Source organism: Peromyscus californicus, unplaced genomic scaffold (genome assembly GCF_007827085.1).
Source record: "Peromyscus californicus insignis strain IS unplaced genomic scaffold, ASM782708v3 Scaffold_7__1_contigs__length_154581171, whole genome shotgun sequence".
Taxonomy (NCBI): Eukaryota; Metazoa; Chordata; class Mammalia; order Rodentia; family Cricetidae; genus Peromyscus; species Peromyscus californicus.
Window position 1 is genome coordinate 31,150,378 of NW_026294595.1, and position 23,401 is coordinate 31,173,778.

The following is a 23,401-nucleotide window of genomic DNA, read 5'->3' on the forward strand; positions in this document are numbered from 1 at the left end:
GCCAAGTTCATAGCATCAAAAGTCAAGAGAGGTCTCAGTTACTTGACAGCACAACTGAAGGTTCCAGTATAGTAATACCTCCAAAGAGTAGATGGCAAGAAATAAATCTAAGGCTTAAATCTATGAAATAGAAGCAAAACAACAAAAACAATACAAAATACCAATGAGGGGAAGAATTGTTTCTTTGAGAAAACAAGCTTGACAAGCCCTAGGCCAGATTAGCCAAAAGTCAAAGAGAGAAAATCCAAATTAGAATAAAGTTAGAGAAAAGGGAAACATTACAACAGACACAAATTCAGAGGATAACAAAGATATACTTTAAAAATCTGTAATTGTGGCTGGAAGATGTCTAGGCTGTTAAGAGAACTTGTTCTTGCAGAAGACCTAGGTTTGATTCCTAGCACCGTTGGCTGTTCATAACATTCATAACTCCTGTTTCAAGATGAATAAGATATAGACATTTATAGCAAAGCATCCATATGGAATATAAAATAAAAATTTAAAAATTTTTTCTTAAAAATCTACACTTCCAAGCTGGGTGGTGGTGACATACACCTTTAATTTCAGCATTCAGTGGTAGGCAGATCTCTGAGTTCAAGACCAGCCTGATCTACAGAATGAGGTCCAGGACAGCCAGGGCTACACAGAGAAACCCTGTTTTGAAAAAAAAAAAAAATTTTTTTTTCCTATACTCCAATACTGCACACCCTCCCCTGGGTTCCACACTAGGGCCCACAGCCCCTGCAGCCTTATGGGAGGCCAGGCTGGTACTAAGGACCCCAGGAAACACACCACCCACTGCCAGCTAAACCCCTTTGAGCCTGCCCAGCAATTCCAGACTGCAATCCCTCTGCAGGGCTCCATATCCTGGTCTAAAACTTGAGAAAAAGACAGGCTTTACCAGAGGCCAGGCTGGTTCTACAGACCCTAGTCCCCCAAATCCCCAGAGAGGACACTGTACTGAACCTAAATGAAGACTCACTAGTCACCAGAACCCTTGGCCATTTAGCCCAGAACACCAGAGAGGAAAAAGAAACCAAAGAACAGAACACCCATCCAACAAAAACAAACACAGGAATCAACACATAGACCTATAGTCATCCCAAATCCGGATGTCAAACACCAGTGTAAGAACATAACAGAAAAGTCATAAGGCACCACAAGAGCCCAGCTATCCTACAACAAACCCAAACAAAACACAGCTGAAGCACAATAAAACAAATAAAAATGACTGAAGATTATGGAGGTTCTTAAAGAGGAAAATTTCCCTTAAAGAAATAGAGGGAAAAACAAGCCTGGCAGTGGTGGTGCACACCTTTGATCCTAGCCCTCAGGAGACAGAGGCAGACTGATCTCTGTGAGTTCAAGGTCAGCCTGGTCTACAGAGTGAGTTCCAGGACAGCCAGGACTGTATCACAGAGAAACCCTTTCTCAAAAAACCAAAAGAAAAGGAAAAAACAAACAAACAAAAAAGTGGGATGAAACCAATCAATCTCTAAAAGAATGCCATGAAAGCCAAGAAAAAGAACAGGTGTACAAGACCTGAAAATGGAAATAGAAGCAACAAAGAAAACACAAGTGAAAGGAATCCTGGAAATGGAAAATATGGGTAAGCAAGCAGGAATTACATGCAAACATTAACAGACTACAAGAGATGGAGGAGGGAATCTCAGATGTTGAAGACACGCTAGAGGAAATAGATTGATCAGTCAAAAAAGTGTTAAATAGACTGGATCAGAAAAAAATCCTCTTGCCACGTAATAAAACTAAATATACAGGACAAAGAATATTAAAAGAGGTAAAGGAGAAAGGTCAAGTAACATATAAAGGAAGACCTATTAGAATCACATGACTTCTCAGTGGAGACCCTAAAATCTATAGAAGGGCCTGGACTGATGTCTTGCAGACTCTATGAGACCACAGATGCCAGGCCAGACTACTATACCCAGCAAAGCTGTCAATCATCATAGATGGAGAAAACATGTTTCATGACAAAGTCAAATTTAAACAATATCCACAACCCCAGCCCTACAGAAGGTACTAGAAGGAAACCCAATACCAGGAATTTAACTATACCCACAAAATCATAGGCAATAGATAATCTCACACCAGCAAAACCCAAAAAAGGGAAACACACACACTAACACCACCACCAACAACAACAACAAAATAATAGGAATTAAAAATCATTGGTCAGTAATATCGCTCAATATCAATGGGTTCAATTAGCCAATAAAAAGACACAGGCTAACAGAATGGATTAAAAAACAGGGTCCATCATTCTGCATAAAAGAAACACACCTCAACATCAAACAGATATTTCAGAGTAAAAGGCTGGAAAAAGATTTTTCCAATAAAATGGACCTAAGAAGCAAGCTATCCTATTACCTACCAAAATAGACTTCCAACCAAAATTAATCAAAAAAGATAGAGACGGGCATTTCATACTCATTAAAGGAAAACTCCACTACCAAACTCTTTTTATGAAACTACAGTTACCCTGATACCCAAACCACACAAAAATGCATCAAAGAAAGAATTACAGACCAATCTCCCTCATGAACATTGATGCAAAAATACTCAAAAAAAATACTAGCAAACTGAATCCAAGAACATATCAAAAAAATCATCTACCATGATCAAGTTGGCTTCATCCCAAAGATTCAGGGATGGTTGATCCCAAAAGTTCAACTTAAGAAAAATCTGTCAATGTAATTGTGGGAGCCCATTTTCGGATTCCTTGTGGCTTTACCCAGCAGGTCCGCATAGAGGATGATTAGGACCACGGGCCTGAGTACAGGTGTCTGAGATGGTCTGCACTTGGCTGTGCTGGGGGAGGAGGTTATTTGCTCCACCCCTTGGCATCTTTATAAAAACCCTGGGGCAGAGACAGTCGGGGCCCATTGGAAAAGGTTCCAGGCCCTCTCGAGACTATCCTTTATTTTCTATCTGTTTATCTCCGCAATATTCTCCGCAATATAAATCTATCTAATAATTCCTGCTGCTCACACTCAAGAAAACTCTGGGGAACTGTGGGGTTGGTGGGTAAACGCCCCACATGTAATCCACCATATAAATAAGCTGAAAGAAAAAAACCACAATCATCTCATTAGATGTTAAAAAAGCCTTTGACAAAGTCCAACACCTCTTCATGATAAAGGTCTTGGAGAGATCAGGGATACAAGGAACATACCTAAACATAATATAGGCAATATGCACAAAGCCAACAGCCAACATCAAATTAAATGGAGAGAAATTCAAAATTATTCCACTAAAATCAGGAACAAGACAAGGCTGTCCACTCTCTCCATATCTATTCAAAATAATACTCGAAGTTCTAGCTCAAGCAATAAGACAACATAAGGAGATCAAGGGGATATAAATTGGAAAGGAAGAAGTCAAACTTTCTCTATTTGCACATGATATGATAATATACATAAGTGACCTCAAAAATTCTACCAGGGAACAAAAATTCTACCAGGGACTGACCTAGGCACTCTGCACATATGTTACATTTGTGTGGCTTGGTCCTCTTGTAGGACTCCTAACAGCAGGAACAGGAGCTGTCTCTCACTCTTTTACAGGCTTTTGGGAACCCACTCTTCATACTGGGTTGCCTAGCCTAGCTTTAATATATCAGGAGGTGCATAGTCTTACTGCAACTTAATATGTCATGTTTTGTTGATATTCATGGGTGACCTGCCCTTTTCTAAACAGAAATGGAAGAATGGATGGGGGCGGGTAAGGAAAGGGGGGGTGGGAGTAGGACTGGAAGAAAAGGAGGTATGGAAAACTGTGTCCGTGATGTAAAATAAATTAATTAATTTAAAAAATCTGTACTCCACCAAACTGGAAAACCTAAAAGAAATTGATGATTTTCTTGATAACTCCAAGTGAAATAGAAGCAATATCAAAACCTCCCAAACAAACAAACAATAACAAAGCCCACAAAAATAACACCTGCAGGGCCAAATTGATTTAGTGCAGAATTCTATCATACCTTTAAAGAAGAATTTATGCCAATATTCTTCAAATTATTCCATAAAATAGAAACTCTAGGAACATTTCCTAATCCTTTTGATAAAACCACTATAATTTTAATTGCAAAACTACACAAAGACCCAACAAACAAAGAAAATTATGACCAACATCCTTTAAGAACATAGATGTGAGATTTCTCAATTAGGTACTTGTACACTGAATCCAAGAACACATCAAAAAGATCATTATCATGATTTATGTGTCCAGCACAACAAAAGCTAACACTTGGAGTTCCTGAGAGAGAAGAGCAATGACTCATGAAGATTCATGTGGACTCTCTGGGGTTTATGGAGAAAAGGAAGCAACTTTATTTTACAATTTGGTATATTTAAAAAAGAATGGTGTTACTGGGAGTGTCAGGCCTTATTTAGACCTTTAGAGGTCACAAGAGCTCAGAGCTACCTCATAAACACACTTTCCCCCAAAACACACCTAAAGGCATTTTCCTTCTATCAGATTGCCTTGCAGTATCCACAGAGACATGTGAACACCAAGGGGAGGACTGAGTTACAGATTGTCTCTGAATTTAGGTTTGACCTTGATGAAAGCTGTACAATCTGTGTGCAAACACAAGCAAGTTGGCTTCATCCCATGATGCAGGAATGGTTCAATATACATAATAAATAAATATAATCTACCACATAGACTGAAAAACAAAAACCACATGGTGATCTTACTCAGAGAAAATGCCTTTCACAAAATCCAACATCCCTTCATGATAAAAATCCTGGAGAAACTAGGGATAAAAGGGACATTCTTAAACATAATAAAGGTGCTTTACAGCAAGCCCACAACCAAAATTAACTTAAACACAGAGAAAATGAAAGCATTGCCACTGAAATCAGGAACAAGATAAGGATGTCTACTCTCTCCATACCTGTTCAATAGCTAGAATAATAAGAACTGCAAAAGATAAAGGGAATACAAGGAGGAAAGGACAAAGTCAAAGTAAATTTGTAGATAAATATGATTTTATACATAAAATATTCTAAAATTCTGCTAGGGAACTTCTATAGCTCATACTTTGAGCAAAGAAAGAATACAAAATTAATATACAAAAATTAATAGCCTTCCAATATACCAATGACAAACATATTGAGAAACAAATCAGGGAAACATTTTCACCATAGCCTCAAATGAAATAATATAAATTATCTTGGATAACTCTAACCAAACAAGTAAAAGACTTGTATAAAATAAACTTTAAGACATTGAAGAAATAAATTGAAGAAGACACCATAAGATGGAAAGATCTCCTGGATTCATGGATCAGTAGGATTAATATTGTGAAAATGTTCATCCTACCAAAGATGATCTACAGATTCAATGCAATCCTCATCAAAATTCCAACACAATTATTAACAAAATCTGAAAAAAGGCAATATTCAACTTCACATGGAAACAAGCAACAGAAAACCAGGATAGCTAAAATAATACTGAATAATAAGAAAATTGATGGAACTATCACTATCATAGATTTCAAGTTGTATTACAAAGCTATAGTAAGAAAAACAAAAATTTTTTTTTTGTGTGTGTGTGTGTCATAACAACAGATACACTGGGATTCAAAGACCTAGACATCAGTCCACCCCACTATGGACACATGATTTTTGACAAAGAAGCAAAACCATACAAATACACACAACAGAAAAGATAGCATCTCCAAAAAAATGGTCTGGTCAAACTGAATGACTACATGTTGAAGAATGAAAATAGATTCATATCTATTACCTTGCATCCCAAAAGGATCAAGAATATCAACATAATACCAGATACTCTGAATCTAATAGAAGAGAAAACAGGCTTGAAGACATTGGCATTGGGAATGACTTTCTAAAGAGGACACTGATAGCATGGGTATCAAGAACAACAATTAAAATGGGATCCTATGAAGCTGAAAATCTTCTGTATGCCAACGGACACCATCATTCAGCAGCCTACAGAAATGGAAGATCTTAATTTTTTATCTGATAGTGGGTTATTATATAAAATATATAAAGAACTATAAAAAAATCAAGAGAACAACCCAGTTAAAATGGGGTATAAAACTAAGCAGAGCAGTCACGAAAAATGAAACACAAATGATTGAGCAACAAAAAAATGTTCAACATCCTTAGATATCAGGAAAATTCAAGTTCAAATTACTTTGACATTCTTCTTACCCCAGATAGAATTGCCAAGACCAATAAACGAAATGACAGCTCATATTGGTGAGGATGTGTGGAAAGGGTAACAGTCAGCTACTGCTGGTGGGAGTGAACATTATATAGCCACTATGGAAATCAGTGTGGTAGTTCCACAAGAAACTGGGAATGAACTTCAAGATCATCAATATCTTACCAACAGCACTTTAAATCCTATTATAGAGATGTTTGCTCAATTATATTCATTGCTGCTCTATCCATAATAGCCAGCAATGAGAAATAGTCCTAGATGTCCATCAATTGTTGAACAGATAATGAACATGTGATAAATGCATACAATGGAATATTATTCAGCTATTAAGAGAAAAGAATATGAAATTTGTAGATATATGGATAGAGGTAGAAAAAAATCATCCCGAGTGATGTAACTCAGACACCAAAAGACAAATACTGTGTTTTCTCTTATATGTGTGTATTGTTCAGGATTTTTTAGAATAACAGAACTTATAGACTGAATCTATATGTAGAAAATATTTATTAGAATGACTTACAGGCTGTGGTCCAGCTAATGCAACAATGGCTGCCTATGAATGGAAATTCCAAGAATCCAGTAGTTGTTCACCACAAGCTGGTCTTCAGTATACACTGGAATCCCAAAGAAGTAGGCTCTAATGCCAGTGAAGGAATGGATTTGCTAGCAAGAGCAAGCTGTAGAGAGTTTTCCTCTGTCCCTCCAGCTAACTCCCAAATAATGACACAGTGTAGCATGAATCTTAAAAGTTCTTATTAATAAAATCAAACCTGAGCCAGGTGTTGGGGTCAATGCTGATAGATCAGAGAGACAGAACAAGCCACAGCTATCTCACCTTGCCAATTCCTCAGCTGGTCCTATTTCCTCAGACTGGAAGCCTCTGAGTCCTCATCCAGAATGAATCTCAGCTGAACTGTGTTGCTCCAAAGCCTGAAAGCTTAACCAGCCAAATGCTTCTAGTTTCTGGTCCTCACACCTTATAAACCTTTCTGCTTTCTACCACCAATCCCTGGGATTAAAGGTGAGTCACCATGCCTGGCTGTTTCCAATGCGGCCTTGAACTCACAGAGATCCAGAGGGATTTCTGTCTCTGGAATGCTAGGATTAAAGGTGTGTGCTAACATTTTCTAGCCTAAGTATCTTGTGGCTTTTCTGTTCTCTGATCCCAGATAAGTTTATTAAGGTACACAATATTTTGGGGAACACAGTACCACCACAACACAGAGACATATTAATTATGAAAACTTGACCTTAGCTTAGGCTTTTCCCACTAGCTCTTATAATTTAAATTAACCCACTTATTTTAATCTACTTTCTGTTATGTGGCTTATTACCTCATCTCTCTGTACTGCTCATGATGCTTCCTCCTAGTCTGTCTGGAGACTCCACCTTCTTCTTCCTAGAATTCTCACTCTGCCATGTAGTCTGCCCATACCTCCTACCTAATTATTAGCCATTGTGGAAGCCCATCTGGGAAACTGGCTCCCATATTTTATGACAGGGTACTCTTTTTTTTTTTCTTTTGGTTTTTCGAGACAGGGTTTCTCTGTGTAGCTTTGCGCCTTTCCTGAAACTCACTTGGTAGCTCAGGCTGGCCTCGAACTCACAGAGATCCGCCTGGCTCTGCCTCCCGAGTGCTGGGATTAAAGGCGTGCACCACCACCGCCCAGCTTGACAGGGTACTCTTAAGGAGAGAGGGATAAGAGATATTAGATAGAAGGATAGAGGAGAGAGAAGCAGACAGAAACACAGGATAGCCTCTGGAGGGCCTGGATCAATATCCATCTGCCCCTACTATCTCTTCTAAAGGGCTATTTATAGGAATGCCAAGGAGTGGAGCAAAAGACCTCCTTCTAGCTCAGCCAAGTGTAGACCCTTCTTATCACCTTGTAACCATGCATGTGGTCAAGCAGTCCTCTAATGCAGTCCTGCTGGGTGAAGCAAGCTCAGATTTCATTAGGAAACCTTTGTGGGCCTCCACAATTGCCTCTTCTTGATATAATGAAGCCCCTTCCCCCTCCCCCCCTCCTCAGATAGACTGTGCCTGTATTAGGTTGCTCTTCTTGATTATTACATTCAGGAAGCTATCAAGAAGAAAGTTGCCTGTCTTTGGCTACCAGCCCCTGGCAAGAGGTGGTACAGAGCTTAACTCAGCTCTGGCCCAGGTCCTTTACTAAGAGCTTGCAAACATCCACAGCAATCTCCTTAACTGTCACACCTCCCAGTAAAGGGGCAGAGGATAATAAAGATGGAATATCCTTTTTGGAATGGGTCTAAGGTGACTACAGCAATCTTAGCTGCACCAAGCCCTTTTCTAAATCAAAACTATCTCCTAATAGATATTTAATAAAAATTTCAAGAGACTATTTTGATTCCCAGAAGAAAACAGCCATTTCAAAACACTTCAAAGTATCCACTCAAGTGAACAAAAACCCAGGTTGATTATAAAGACACTTTTAGCTGTTTAAGTAGCTCATATATACATGTGTTTCTATCACAGCAGTAGAATTTTTATACAAACTAACTCGATTGTGGAAGGCCTATCCCTTTACAAACAGAAACAGAAGAAATGGAAACTTTCAGGAGGAAGACAGAAAAGCTCCCCTAATTATGACACCTTCACTTACGTTTTCCAGGGGCCATTGAAACCATAAAATTATAGTTTGATCTATCATAAAAGGTATTCAAATACATCTGAAGGTAAAAGAGTAATAAAAACAATTCTAGTATAAATATCACTATACACTTTTTACAAACTTACATTCAATATTTACACTTTTTATATTCAATATTTACACTTTTTACATTCAATATTTACACTTTTTACAAGCTTACATTTAAAAGGAAACTGTAGAACTATTTTACAAACTTATCTAGAAGAATCTCTTAACAGAACTAACTTACATTCAAAATCAAACTCTATAGGACTACTTTATAAACTTTAGCAAACATCTAGAAAAGACTTCTTAGCTGAACTATTATATTTTCTTTCAACAAGACAGAGAGTACACAAATCATGAGTTACAGTTATAAAAATTATAGGTGAACTCAACACTGCTTTATTTCTGAAAGTTCGGAGTTCATGGTCAACTTTGATATGAGACACCTGTGGGTAGACAGCAAGCTTCATTTGGTAACTGAGGTTAAAATTCCCTCTTTTTGATTTTTTTAAAGCTGCTTTTTAACACTGCTAGGAGCTCTTTCCACTATGCCTTGTCCTTGAGAATTTTAAGGAATATTTGTTTTATGTTTAATTTGCCATCTCGCTTTTCCATAGTAAATAATCCCCATCTGACAGGCAGGCTGTTTGCCTGCTTCCCATTCCTGGGAGTAAAACTAAAAAAGCTTGTGGGAAAAAAATTGCACTTTGGGCTGAAAAAACAGAGTTTTTGGCAGTGCAGTACTGGCATCTCTGTTAAGGACTACATTTCCCAAACTGCCTTTTTCTATATTATCAAGCTGTTACAAACTACGTTACGGACTACATTTCCCAAGCTGCCTTTCTCTATATCATCACACTGTTATGAATAAACTACATTTCCCAAGCTGCCTTTTGGGTCAGCTGTGACTAATGGTGGCTGTTGCACTCCAAGTTCCTATTTACATGATCTGTGTTTGTACTGAAAATCAAAATCAAGTGAGCTTTTCCCTATGGGAGGTTTCTGTTCTCCCTGAGCTGGCATTGACAGTTGTACTTCCTTCATCTAACATTGTCCCTGGAGCGGGCCATGTCTGTCTGTCTACATGCACTTGGACAGGCATTTTGGTAAACCCTCCCCCTTTTTTTTTTCACTGACCCTGTCTTATTGGGTCAGTGAAAAAGTAAAAGAGAGTACTTGAAAAATAGAGCTTTTTAAGAAAGATTTTCTCCCCAACAGAGAAAGAAAGGAAAGAGCTTTTCAGAGAGATCTTTTCCCTGAGAAAAAGAAAAGAAAGAGCTTCTCAGCCTTTTACCCCCTCCAACACCACCTTGAAGGGGAAACAGGACTAGCAAAGAGGATTTGCCATATTCCAAAAGGTTTTCTTTTTCTAGGGCGATTTTCACAGGTGATTTTCTGATAGATTTTTTTCCATGTGAGTTTAATTTTTGCCATTACAGGAAGGAAAAAAATCTAAGAAGGAAAAAATTGAAAAGCTTTCAATTTTTAAAAGAAAGATTACTAAGTTTTTCCCAAGAATGCTTTCAGTTTTTGAAACATTACTAAAATTTTCCCATGACTTCTGTTCCCTATTCTTGGCTTCACAGCCAAGGGAACTAGTTCTGATGGTACGATGTTATCATACAGCAACAATGTCAATGGAGTGAAGAGTTTTATTTCCTTCACCTGTGCCTCAGGGAAAATTCTTTCCTCTGCTGCTCAGGACTTAAATCTAAGCTGTTCACAGGCCAAAAGCTTCCACAGGAATATTTTTCTGCCTGTTTTTCTCATCTTTGATAGATTTTTCTCTGATTCTTCCCCAGGAGTATGCATTCATAGTCCCATAGTTGGAAAATCAAGGACATGGTTCCTCTGTCTTGTTGTTTATCTTATCCTATTTTTCTTCTTACACTATATTCCTGTATTCTACCTTATAATTTTTCCTTCTTACCCTGTTTTTTCTACACTATATGCCTACATTCTACCTTATTTTTTTCCTTAATTTTTTTAAATAGAAATTAAGAGAGAGAGAAAAAAAGAAAGAAACCTAGATAGAGAGAGAGAGAGATTTGCTGTAGCCTCACTTTTCACTTGGGCATCTTTCAGTCACTTTACTTTCACTCCCAAGAATAAAATGCCATCACCTTTATTTTTAATTCCTTATCAGGTATGCCCCCTTTCACTCGCAATGCCCCCTCTCTCCTTTCACCAAGTCCCCGGTCCCTGTTTGGGCACCATTTGTGGGAGCCCAGCTGGGAGACTGGCTCCCACATTTTACAAAAGGGTACTCTTGAGGAGAGAGGGATAAGAGGTATTAGATAGAAGGATAAAGGGAGGAGAAGCAGATAGAAATAGAGGATAGCCTCAGGAGGGCCTGGATCAATATTCACTGGCCTCTACTGTCTCTTCTAAAGGACTATTTATAGAATTGCCAAGGGGTGGAGCAAAAGACCTCCCTCTAGCTCAGCCAAGTGTAGACCCTTCCAATCACCTTGTAATCATGCATGTAGTTAAGCAATCCTCCAATGCAGTCCTGTGGGGTGAGAGCAAGCTCAGATCTCATTAGGAAATCTTTATGGGCCTCCACAGGCCATTCAGCTTTTTATTACACCAATCACAGCATTACATTTCCACACAGTATAAAAATATCTCACAACAGCAAGCCAGTAAAGAGAGCTTCCTTTCTTCATGTCCTTTATATAGACTGCCTGTAGATGGAAGATTTCCTGTCTCCTGACTGGCTGGTGGTCGGTTGGGACTAATCTCTCCCACTCACTTCCCCCAAATAAACACATAGAGGCTTATATTAATTATATCTGCTTGGCAATCAGCTCAGGCTTATTACTAACTAGCTCTTACATTTAAATTAACCAATACTTCTTATCTATGTTTAGCCATATGGCTTGGTACCTTTTCTCAGTTCTGCCTTATCATCTTGCCTCCTCTGTGTCTGGCTGGTGACTCCTGACTCTGCATTCCTCTTCCCAGAATTCTCCTTGTCTGCTTACCCCACCTATACTTCCTGCATGGCTACTGGCCAATCAGCATTTTATTTATCAACCAATTGGAGCAACACACATTCACAGCACATAGAACGACATTCCACAAAAACTGCCAGCAGGAACTGTGGTCCAGATTAAATGTGAATCTTCCCACTTCAAAAAATATGGATTAAAGGTGTATCTTCCTGCCTCAAAGTTCCAGATTAAAAGTGGGTCTTCCCACCTAAATAATTCAATAAGAAAAATACCTCACAGGTGTGCTCAGTCATTTGGGTTTTAGTTAATTCAATATGTAGCCAAGCTGACAACCAAGAATAGCCATCACAAGTCTGCCTCCTGTCAGTTTGACACACAATCATATCTCCTTATGTTGTGATTAATTTCCAAATGAAAACAATAACTAGAAGGTCATAATCACACCTAAACAAGATATAACTATCCAACATACAATCACAAAAAAATTATATATATAACCAGGTCATAATTACACCTAATATGCAATAACTATCCTTTGTACAATGAAAATGCCTTATAAATTTAGAATAGGTGGCAATGCCCCTTGAGTGACATTCCTTTAGTATATCTCAAACATAGATATGATAGACACTGATATTCACTTAGATGATGTTACATCACATGATAAAGAAATTGAGGAAAGAAAACACAAATATCTGTACAAACACATTATTAACAAAATATGACAGAAATTGTATTAGGCTTTCTTTTGGGCCACCAACCAGCTCTCAAATCAAAACACAGAGATTTATTATTAACTATGAATGCTTGGCCTTATCTTATGCTTGTCCCATTAGCTCTTATAACTTAAATCAACCTGTTTCTCTTTATCTATGATTTGCCTTGGGGCTTTTTACCTTTATTTAACTCTGTATGTCCTGTTCTGTGTCTGTCTGTCTGGTGGCTGCCCAGCTGGCTAGCTTCAGGCACCTCCCTCTCTTTCTCCTTTATTCTCTCTTCAGTTCTCTCTCAAGCCTAGATTCATCTGCCTACTTATTCCCCATTTATCCCTCCTCTGCCTAGCTATTGGCCAGTCAGCTTTTTATTAGACCAATCAGATGCCTTAGGCAGGCAAAGCAGCACATCTTTACATTGTTAAACAAATGCAGCACAAACAAGTGTAACACATCTTTGCTTAGTTAAGTAATATTCCACAATAGAAAACACTCATGTCAATGATACTTCTTATTTCTCTACGTGGTCATGTGGTCTTAGCTGGTGTTTATATCTTCTTTCTCCTATGACTCATTCTGCATTTCCTCCACACTCAGCAAGCACCTCAGCAGGTCTTGCCTCTATTCCTGGAGGAGTAACTCAAACCTTCATTCCTGATGGGTCTGTGTCCTTTGTCATCCTGCCCAGATTAGGCTATTATAGTTTCCCTTGACTTTAATCACAGGGCATAGTAGTGCCAAGTGATTCTCTAAAAGATCTGCACTCCAGACATAATCTTTCTTACCTCCATTATGGAGAAGCAATCCAATTCCCCTTGATAATGTGCATCAATTAACTCTCATAATACTGTTATTCCTTTCTTAGCATGTTGGCTAGAGGGCCATCAGAAATCTGGACTTCCAATTCAATGGAATGTTTGTTGTAGCTCCTGGCAGAAGTGCTTTCCTCTCTGGAAAACTTCTAGGCTAACAGAACTTAAGGTCAATGGGCAGGAAACAAATTTTTTTCTAGTGAGTCACTTGGGGTAATAGTGAATGGAACTATTCCACTTTCCACCTCTTAATTCCTGGACCCATGGATATTGGCTATGGGAGAAACCATATAATATATTGGATGCTTATTCAAAGCATATACTACCTTCTGGAGAACCCTGCCTTCCAGGCTACTGCCATATAATTGGTACTGTAATTGTGTCTTCAAAGGGTCTCTCCATCCTTCTATCAGGCCAGATGCTTCAGGATGGTAGGGAACATGGTAAGACCACCAGATTCCATGACCCACTGTTGTACCTCTCTTGCTGTGAAGTGAGTTCTTTGATTAGAAGCAATACTGTGCAGAATATCAGTGCAGTGGATAAGACATTCTGTATGTCTGTGTATGGTGTTTTTGGCAAAAGCATTACATGCAGGAAAAGCAAATCCATAACCAGAATAAATACCTACTCCAGTAAGAACAAAGTGCTGTCCTTTCCATGAAGGAAGTTGTTGCAGGATATTTGATCACACTGTGAAACCTGAGATTGTGTTATTTAAATAAAATCAACCATAGGTCAAGATGCAGAGCAAGCAACCATCTGACTGGAAGTAACTATAGAGAGTGAGGAAAAGCTAGGTGGTGAGAGAGAGAGAGAGAGAGAGAGAGAGAGAGAGAGAGAGAGAGAGAGAGAGAGAGAGAGAACATAGCAGGAGGGACATCCCATTGGAGGAGTTTTGTTTTAGATGGTATATGAGAAAAGTCTCTTTCTGAGACAATGGCAGAGGAGGAAGGTCTGCTGGCTGCTTTCTCTGTCTCTCTGAGCTAGCAGGTTTTCACTCCAGCATCTGACTCCTGAGTCTTCATTGGTAAAATAAAGAGACTAAGTCAAAAACCACATTGCCCCACTATGTGAAGGTGGCTGAGGCAGCAGCAGACACAGCAGCGATGGTGGGACACAAAGGTTCCCCTGGGCTGAAGCCTCAGCAGCTGGGGCAGTGGTAGTTTCAGGTGCAGCTGTTGTGCTCCAGACAAAAAAAACAACAGGAAGTGGTCCACTGTAGTCAACCTGTCACCAGGTCACTGGCTGATCACCCCAGGGAATGGTGCTGTATCTGGGCTTAGTTTTGGTCTCTGCTGTTGGCATATCTGGCACTTAGCTGTAACCAAGTGAGTTGCAATCCATGTTGTCAATCACATACATATCCCTCATCTCTGCTACCATGCCCAATTTGTTCATGGGCCCTTTGGGCAAAAACAGGAGTGGCTAGGGAAAGAGGCTGACTGTCTACAGAATGGGCCATCATATCTATGTGATTATTGAATTCCTCCTCACCTTTTGATATGCATTTACATCAGACATCCATATCTTCATATCCTTCACCCATTTGTGGGTATAGACCCATACACTTCTCCCTCAGATGTTTTTCTCACCAATTTTCTAATCATGCTCTTTCCAAGTCCCTGAGCATCCAGCCAATCCATTTGCTACAAACCATGAATCACCGAACAATTACATATCTGGCCATTTCTCCTTCCAAACAAAATGTATTACCATGTGTACTCTCCCAAGTTTACCCACTGTGAATATTTCCTTTCGCCGGTGTCTTTCAGCATTGTCCCAGAAAGCGGTTGCAATGCTGCAGCTGTCCACTTTTAGGTGGTGCCTGCATGATGAGCAGAACCACCAGTTTACTAGGCCCTAGTCTTCTCCTCCTCAGTCATCCTGTCATAGCACACACCTCATGAGGCTATAAATGCATGTTTGGCAGCAGATGGTGTTATAACAGAGATAGAAACCATAAGCATTTGGGCCATGTCTTCATGTAGCCCTAGGATTGTAGATGTGGGAAACCATGCTTCTTCATACCCAGATGCTGGCTATCTGAAACCAGATCCACCTGTTTGTGTGGCAGGGACCTTACCAATTGCACCACTTATCTGGTTCCTCCACTCTGTTGTTTTTGTTGGATTAACCTTTGCATTTCTGCCATTTCTGTTTGTTCTTTCTCAGAGTCTCAATGTGCTTGTTGAAGTTTTCATTTAAGTTTTTACTTTCTTTTCCAAATTACTGATGGTTTTATTCAGTTTGGTTACGTTTCTTTTCTGGGTTCTGAAATGGTTTCTTTACTTCATTTATCAGGTTGAGGCCTCTATGTTGGACACTGATTTTTTTTTTTTTTTTTTTTTTGGTTTTTCGAGACAGGGTTTCACTGTGTAGCTTTGCGCCTTTCCTGGAACTCACTTGGTAGCCCAGGCTGGCCTCGAACTCACAGAGATCCACCTGGCTCTGCCTCCCGAGTGCTGGGATTAAAGGCGTGCGCCACCACTGCCTGGCTTGGACACTGATTTTAAAAATATGATTGCTTCTGAAATATTTTTCTGGCATTTCAGCTATTTAATTATCATTTGCTTGCTATATTAAGGAGTTGTGAACTTGTGGAAGTGTTTTGATGGCTTGTTGTCTCATGTATTTTTCTCTGTCATATTTCAAACATCTGTTGTTATTGGATGTGCCCAATTTTACTTTTTTCCATTTAAAAAATCACTTTGTTTTATTTTTTGAGAGTCTTCATGATGTCTCAGCTAGGATTTATTTTCCCCAGTGCTAGTTAGGGGATCAACTAACTCTGTAGTGACAAATAAAATGATTTAACATTAGTCTTGGCTTAACTTTCAGTAGAAGACACATGTTCTTCATTTGTGTCCCCAAGACAGATACAACAACACTATGGTTCCTTGTCCCAGGAAGGTCTCTTTCCACCTGAACCCTTCAAGAAACTCTGCCAAATTTTGTAGCACAATTCCTGAATTTTTAAGCAGTTCCTCTAAGCAGAGGAATCAGTGGTGCTTTTTCAGGCAACCACCTTTGGGGTCCTCATTGAGAAACTCAGTTTCAAGCCACCATGACACATTTCTGACTCTTTTTTGATGTATGTCTAGCTCTTAATCAATTGAAAAAGCTAAATATCTAGTGTACGTTCTTCACTCTTGGTTGGCTAGTTTCCTTGATTATAACCTTTCTTTAATACCTAAGCACAATAACAGTCACGTATAAACAGAACAACCACTGTATTTACTACATTCACCTTCCAATTTACCCATTATTCTATTTCGACATGATGTCTCATTGATAAAAATTACATTAAATAGCCCTTTTAATACTTAAAGGATTGCAAAGATGAGAAATTTAAAATACATGAATGTCACAATAATTGTGAGAAAACTTAGAGTTCTGAATGGTTGTGTTAAGAAGTGATAAAAGCAGTGGTTAATAGCAGTATCTTTAGTGGTTGGGCAAGCAACAGCATCTCATTTTGAAGTATAACTTTACCCATAATCTGTACTACCAAACTTCCCTTAGGTTTCTTTCTTTCTTCCTTCCTTCCTTCTCTCTCTCTCCTTGTTTTTGATATTATAAGACAGTTACATCATTTCCCTCTTTCCTTTCTTCCCTCCAAACCCTCCCACAAACCCACCCTTGCTCTCTTTCAAATTTAAGGCTTCTCTTTTCATTAATTTTTGTTCTGTAAATATATGTTCCTAAATGCAACCTGCTTAGTATATCTATTAGCATATATATGCATATATACATACATATATACTAAATTTTAGTACACACATACATGTTAAATAAAATTTCCTTTAAAATATATACATATACCTTTAAAATACACATGTATACCAGACTGTACCCCCTACACTGGGCTCCATCTGAGGGCAGCCTTACAGGAGGCCAGGCTGGTCCTAGGAACTCCAGGTAACCCCACTTCCCATAAAACCACTTTAAGCCTCCCCAACAATCCCAGATCTCCCATGCTTATGGATTGGTAGGATTAACAGAAAAAATGGTTATTATACCAAAAGCAATCTACATATTCAATGCAATCCCCATTAATATACCAGCACAACTCTTTACAGACCTTGAAAACAATATTTAACTTCTTATGGAAAAACAAAAAACTCAGGATAGCTAAATCAACTTTGTATATTAAAGGAACTTCTGGAGGTATCACCATCCCTGATTTCAAGACCTGCTACAGAGCTACAGTAATAAAAACCATATGGTAATTGCATTAAAACAGACAGGTGGATGGATGGAATTGATTCAAAGACCCAGATGTAAACTCACACAACTATGGACACCTGATTTTTGACAAAGGAGCCACCACACCTGGCTGATACATATTTTAATTATAACATTTCTCCCTTCCCTTCCCTCCCTCTGAACACTTCCATATACCTTTCCCTGTTCACCTTCAAATTCATGGCCTCTTTTTCATAAATTGTTATTAAATGCATATATATGTATATACACATATATTCTTAAATATAACCTGTTGAGTCCATATAATTTTATTGGTATGCATGTTTTCAGGGCTGACCTTTTGGAACCAGACAATGAACTGGTGAGCTCCTCTCTGGGAAGGACCACCTACCTCTCCTGCTTGCCTATAGTTCTTTGTGTAGGGCTGAGACCTGGTGGGCATGTTCCTTGTTCAGCTCACTTTTGGGTGTTGGTGTTTCCACCTATTTTTTGAGACTAAGTCTCTAACTAAGCCTGGAGCTTGCTGATTTGGCTGGACTGGCTGGCTAGCAATCCCTAGGGCTTCCCCTGTCTCTACTTCCCAAGCACTGGGATTACAAGCACGCACCACCAAGCCTGGCCTTCTACGTGGTTGCTGGGAATCAGATTCAGGTTCTCATGGCTGTGTGGCAAACACTTTACTGACTGAACCATCTGCCCAGCACCACAAACCTTCTTGAGAAAACTTTATTACACACACATTGACTTCTTTCTTGTCCTTTTTAAAAAAAATACAATACTAGGGGCTGGAGAGATGGCTCAGCGGTTAAGAGTACTGGCTGCTCTTCCAGAGGTCCTGAGTTCAATTCTCAGCAACCACATGGTGACTCACAACCATCCGTAATGAGATCTAGTGCCCTCTTCTGGTCTGCAGGCGTACATGCAGGAAGAACACTATGCATAATAAACAAATAAACCTTGAAAAAAATACAATACTAGAAAAAGCATCATATGTTGTTCAAATTTGCTACAGTGGCTTAGCTTCCTAGAGTCTTTTAGGGCCCCTTCTTTTTGTATGCAATATCTAGAGGCTTACACATACCAGACACTTAGTAAATATTTGTGACATTTATTAAATATATAACCTGTGCATAGAATTCCAGTTATAAGATTATATAAAAATAAATAAATCGGGAAGAAATGACTTTATATTTTGTGTACCTTGTATGTTTGAGAGCTAAGAATGCTTATCATGAACACACAAACATTCCCTACACTAGTATAAGTATTGGTTTATACAATACTTATAATTCTTTTAAAATACAGGAAGGTAAAAGTAATGTACAATATATATAATATGTTTTTTTTTAAAAAAAACCCTATTTTATGTTTAGATCTGACCATTTACAGTGCCATTGGACTGAGTAGCTGAGCGAACAGAGAATGTGATTTTTTTCCCTATCCTTATAAATTAATATTGTAGAACAAGTGCCCATAATAAAAGCATTTTAGTGTTTTATTTAGAATTTATACTAAGACATAAATTATACAAAAGTCACTTCTCTGTATAAAGAAAAAAATCCAACAATGTGAGAATTTTCATCAAAGATCAGATGAAATGATATTAAACTCTCCTTGGTATTGGAATTTGAAAAAAAATGTAATAATGTCCCAGAAAGCCATAGAAGTTGGTTAGAAAAAAATATCAGAAGTTTGATAGTAGTCAAAACCTGATAACACAGGAGAAAAATCCAACATAAAATGTACATAGGCTCACCAAAAACAAATTCAAATACAGGCATGTACTTTGATCTAAAGTCCTGGCCACTCTTTGGGAAAAAGGAACATTTCAAACTCATGCTGAAAAGTTAGATGTATATTGAGTACAAGTTCTTGGTTTAAAATTTAAGAGAAGGCATTGAGTATGAAATCCTCAGGGAAGCAATAAAAATATTATATTGAAAAGAGCATGCATCAGATGTGGGAAGGGTAGTCACTACTGGTTTAAGAAATAGCAAAGAAAATGAATAGGATTAAAATGCCTTGTGCAAGTTCCCAGCATAAGAATGATAAAGATTCCTTATAGGTAAGTGGTGGGCTTATACTTTTAAAACTTTCTCAGTATGTTACAAATTTATGAGATAGGGTTTCTACCTGAAGCTATTACGTGTTAAAAAGTCTACAGCATCAATGAAAGTTTGTATCACTGTTGCTCCTTGGAAGGCGGTTTGGCGTCTTTCCTTACTCTCCTTTCACTGTCTCTCTTGGATTTTCCCACCTGGATCCGTTCTGCCCTGCCATAGGCCAATGCAGGTTATTAGCCATTGGGAGCCACACATATTCACAGCATCCAGAAAGACATCCCAGAGCATGTCACCATGAATGACAGATGCTGCAGTCTTAAAGATGTGATGCTTCAGAGAGATAGTTAATCTTAGGCAGACAGAGCTGTGGTAAGTAATGAAAATTTGTTTTGTATTACTGGTAAAGGAGTATGGAACTGGATGAACTATTTACCTTTTAGTGTTTTTCCCCGGCAGCCTTTTCTTTCCAATGAAACCTAATAACACTGTTTCCTTGGTACCTCTGCCAGCACAGCACTCCCTCATCCCCCGTTCCGGGAAAGCATCTTTGCTTTATACTTGTTGATGTAGACATTAAGTGCTGAGATGGCCCCACTGTAGACTCAAACCACTCACAGCTTTCGTCTCAAAAGAAATTGGTGGCTTTGGGTGAGCTTCCAAGTGCACCCGACAGTCAACCCACTGTAATATGCCAGAGAAGAAAGGAATTTCTAAAAACACTTTGAAATTAAAAACAAAATTCTGACTAACTGGAATCTCTCATAGGTGTTGGCTTTGCTGCTAGAATTTTAACCTCTCAAAATACCCTTCTGGAGGAGAGGACAGGGTGGTGGATGGGGAGGCGGGGAGGGAGCGGGAGGAGGGATGGGAGCGGGAACTGTGGTTGGTATGTAAAGTGAATAAAAAAGTAAAAAAAAAAAAAACCCTACCATGTTAAAAATCTGTCAGCACGAGCCGGGCGGTGGTGGCACACGCCTTTAATCCCAGCACTTGGGAGGCAGAGCCAGGCGGATCTTTGTGAGTTCGAGGCCAGCCTGGACTACCAAGTGAGTCCCAGGAAAGGCGCAAAGCTGCACAGAGAAACCCTGTCTCGAAAAACCAAAAAAAAAAAAAAAAGGTTTTTGCCGGGCGGTGGTGGCACACGCCTTTAATCCCAGCACTCGGGAGGCAGAGCCAGGCGGATCGCTGTGAGTTCGAGGCCAGCCTGGGCTACCAAGTGAGTTCCAGGAAAGGCGCAAAGCTACACAGACAAACCCTGTCTCGAAAAACCAAAAAAAAAAAAAAAAAAAAAAAAAATCTGTCAGCACAACTTATATTGTAAAAATGTAGGACTTTATATATTTGTATTAGCTAGATACTGAGAAAGCAGTTGCTGACTCTAGGCAAGTTACAACCCATGATAATTTTTAATGCTGAATAAATCTGCCTAAGGTGAAAGTCAATATGTTGAATTTAAATCTGTAATGGCAGTATCATTTTCCATTTTGCATTAAATATTACTAATGCCTGCAGTGTTGGATTTTATAAGTTTTATATTGATATAAAATATATAGAGCATGACATTTATTCTACTTCAGTTTTACATGAAATTGTCCGTTCAGATTGAGCAAATTTCCATTTGTATTCAAGTTGGGAGAGACAAAGTGAGGACCATTCTTTTAAGTATCATAAAGGCAACTAATAAGAAACATTTTATATAATTGATACAAGAAACTTCTTTAAATTCAAATATGTAGGGTGAATCTCAGAAAGTTTTTTTTAAGCTTTAATTGAGAAACAAAGTTTTATACTCCATGTCATGGCAAAGGACTGAAGGACAGCTTTGAAAGTGCAACTTGTAAATCAAGATTGTTAATAGCTCCTATTTATCCACTTGCCAGTAAGAACTGGATTTCAATTTTGTATATATATATATACACACACACAAATATATATATATATTCACTTTGTAGGCAAGTTATATTCTATTATAATTCTTATAATTATATGATGTATTAATATATTACAAAGAATAGGTTCATATATTAACATACCATCTCCATGTTATATTGATGATACATATTAATTTATCTTATTCTCCCAATAGAATATGAGCAGAAAAACAAAAGGGCAATTTAAAAGTAATTATTGCAAAGTTCTTGTTATAATTGTGTTTATTCATATAGTCCTGTCTTTTTAAAAAACAATAAATGTGTTTTTATTTCTCTAATAACTTTTAAAATGTGAACATTCTGTGATTTAGCCACAATCTTTACTTCCGAGTAACTTCTTTCTTGGGCCTCAGTTCCTTTTGAAAGAGAACACTCTTTTTTAACTTAAGATCTTTATTAACAGTTGCTTGCAGTTGTTGACTTTTTTAAAAATCAAGTTGTAAACTTTTATTACAAATTAAAAATGAAGTTCTTAAAAATCTCAACTTGACCAGATATGAAACAATTTGAAAACCATTAAAGGTGTATTGAGAAAAACCAGATTTTTTTTAAAACAAAACAAAACAAAACATTTGTCATTACCAAAAAGAGACATCTTTAGGTAAAAATAAGAAAAACCCCATGCTGTATAGATAATGCAAATAGCTCTAGTGTGTCTGGTCAACGGGGAAAAAAGCAAGCACTTAAGGTCTTCAGCTCCAATCATTTCTTATTGCTAGAATTTCATATTCATTTCTTCTTGTTGAATGACCAAACCAGGTGATGGTAGAGATGGTAAGCTGGCATTTACTTAGCCCCACTCTGCTCACCCTTGGGAGTGGACAAATTCTCAGCTGGTGGATGAGATGCTTTTGTCTGAAAGAGAACAGCCTTATTCCGGAAGGCAGTTAGCTAGCGGTTCATTATCTTCCCTGTCTGGATAACGTCCAATAACAAGTCCAGGGACAAGTATATGAACCCAGTAGTCACCTACAAGCTAAAGTAAGTTAATCCTCATTGCAGCCAGGTGCCAAGAATGACCCTGTGAGCAAGGGCAGTGGCAGGGAGCTAGGCCTGTAGACCTGTCTCAAGAAAAATGTTCTGAGCCAGGTGTAGTGATACAAGTTGGTTATTTGTTGGTTTGTTTTTGAGACAGGGTTTCTCTGGGTAGTCCTGTCTGTTATGTAACTTGCTTTGTAGACCAAGCTGGTTTGAACTCAGAGATCTGCCTGCCTCTGCCTCCCAAGTTCTGGGATTAAAGGCTTGAGCCACCACAGCCAGGCTTGGGGTGTACATCTTAATACCAGTAGTCAGGAGGCAGAGACAGATAGATCTCTGTGAGTTTAGGGCCAGCCTGGTTGTAATAGTCAGGGTTCTCTAGAGTCACAGAACTTACAGAATGAGTTCCCTCTCTCTTCATATATATGGATTTATTGGAATGACTTATAGGCTGCAGTCCAACTGTAATGCGATTGACTCGCTACCAATCCACAGAAATAGCTTAATGATTATAGGAATTTATTGGGGGGTTAACTCATGGTACAGGAAACTCACAATACAGGAAATAGGGATTGTAGCAGGATCCCAGAAAGGTGAGGCACGATCCAGTGCTGTTCTTCGGAGAGCTCTGTCTGGATCTGAACCAGCGTCCAAGACTACGAGTGAAGAAAAGAGAGCGCACGTATGTGAATTCCAGGTCTTAAGGGGCAGGTACCTAGCAGCTCCCTGCTGCCTCACTAGGGGCAGTGCTTCAGGGCATGGCACAGACAACCACCCACTACACAACTGTACTGGCTGGTTTTGTGTGCCAACTTGACACAAGCTATAGAGTCATCAGAAAAAGGAGCATCAGCTGAGGAAA

The 23,401-nt window shown here is 38.7% G+C and overlaps 1 pseudogene; it reads right to left on the bottom strand.

Moving 5' to 3' along the window:
* Positions 1-21,881: 21,881 nt before the first annotated feature.
* On the bottom strand, positions 21,882-22,558 carry LOC128100449 (NADH dehydrogenase [ubiquinone] 1 beta subcomplex subunit 1-like; annotated as a pseudogene).
* Between the last annotated feature and the right edge of the window lie 843 nt (positions 22,559-23,401).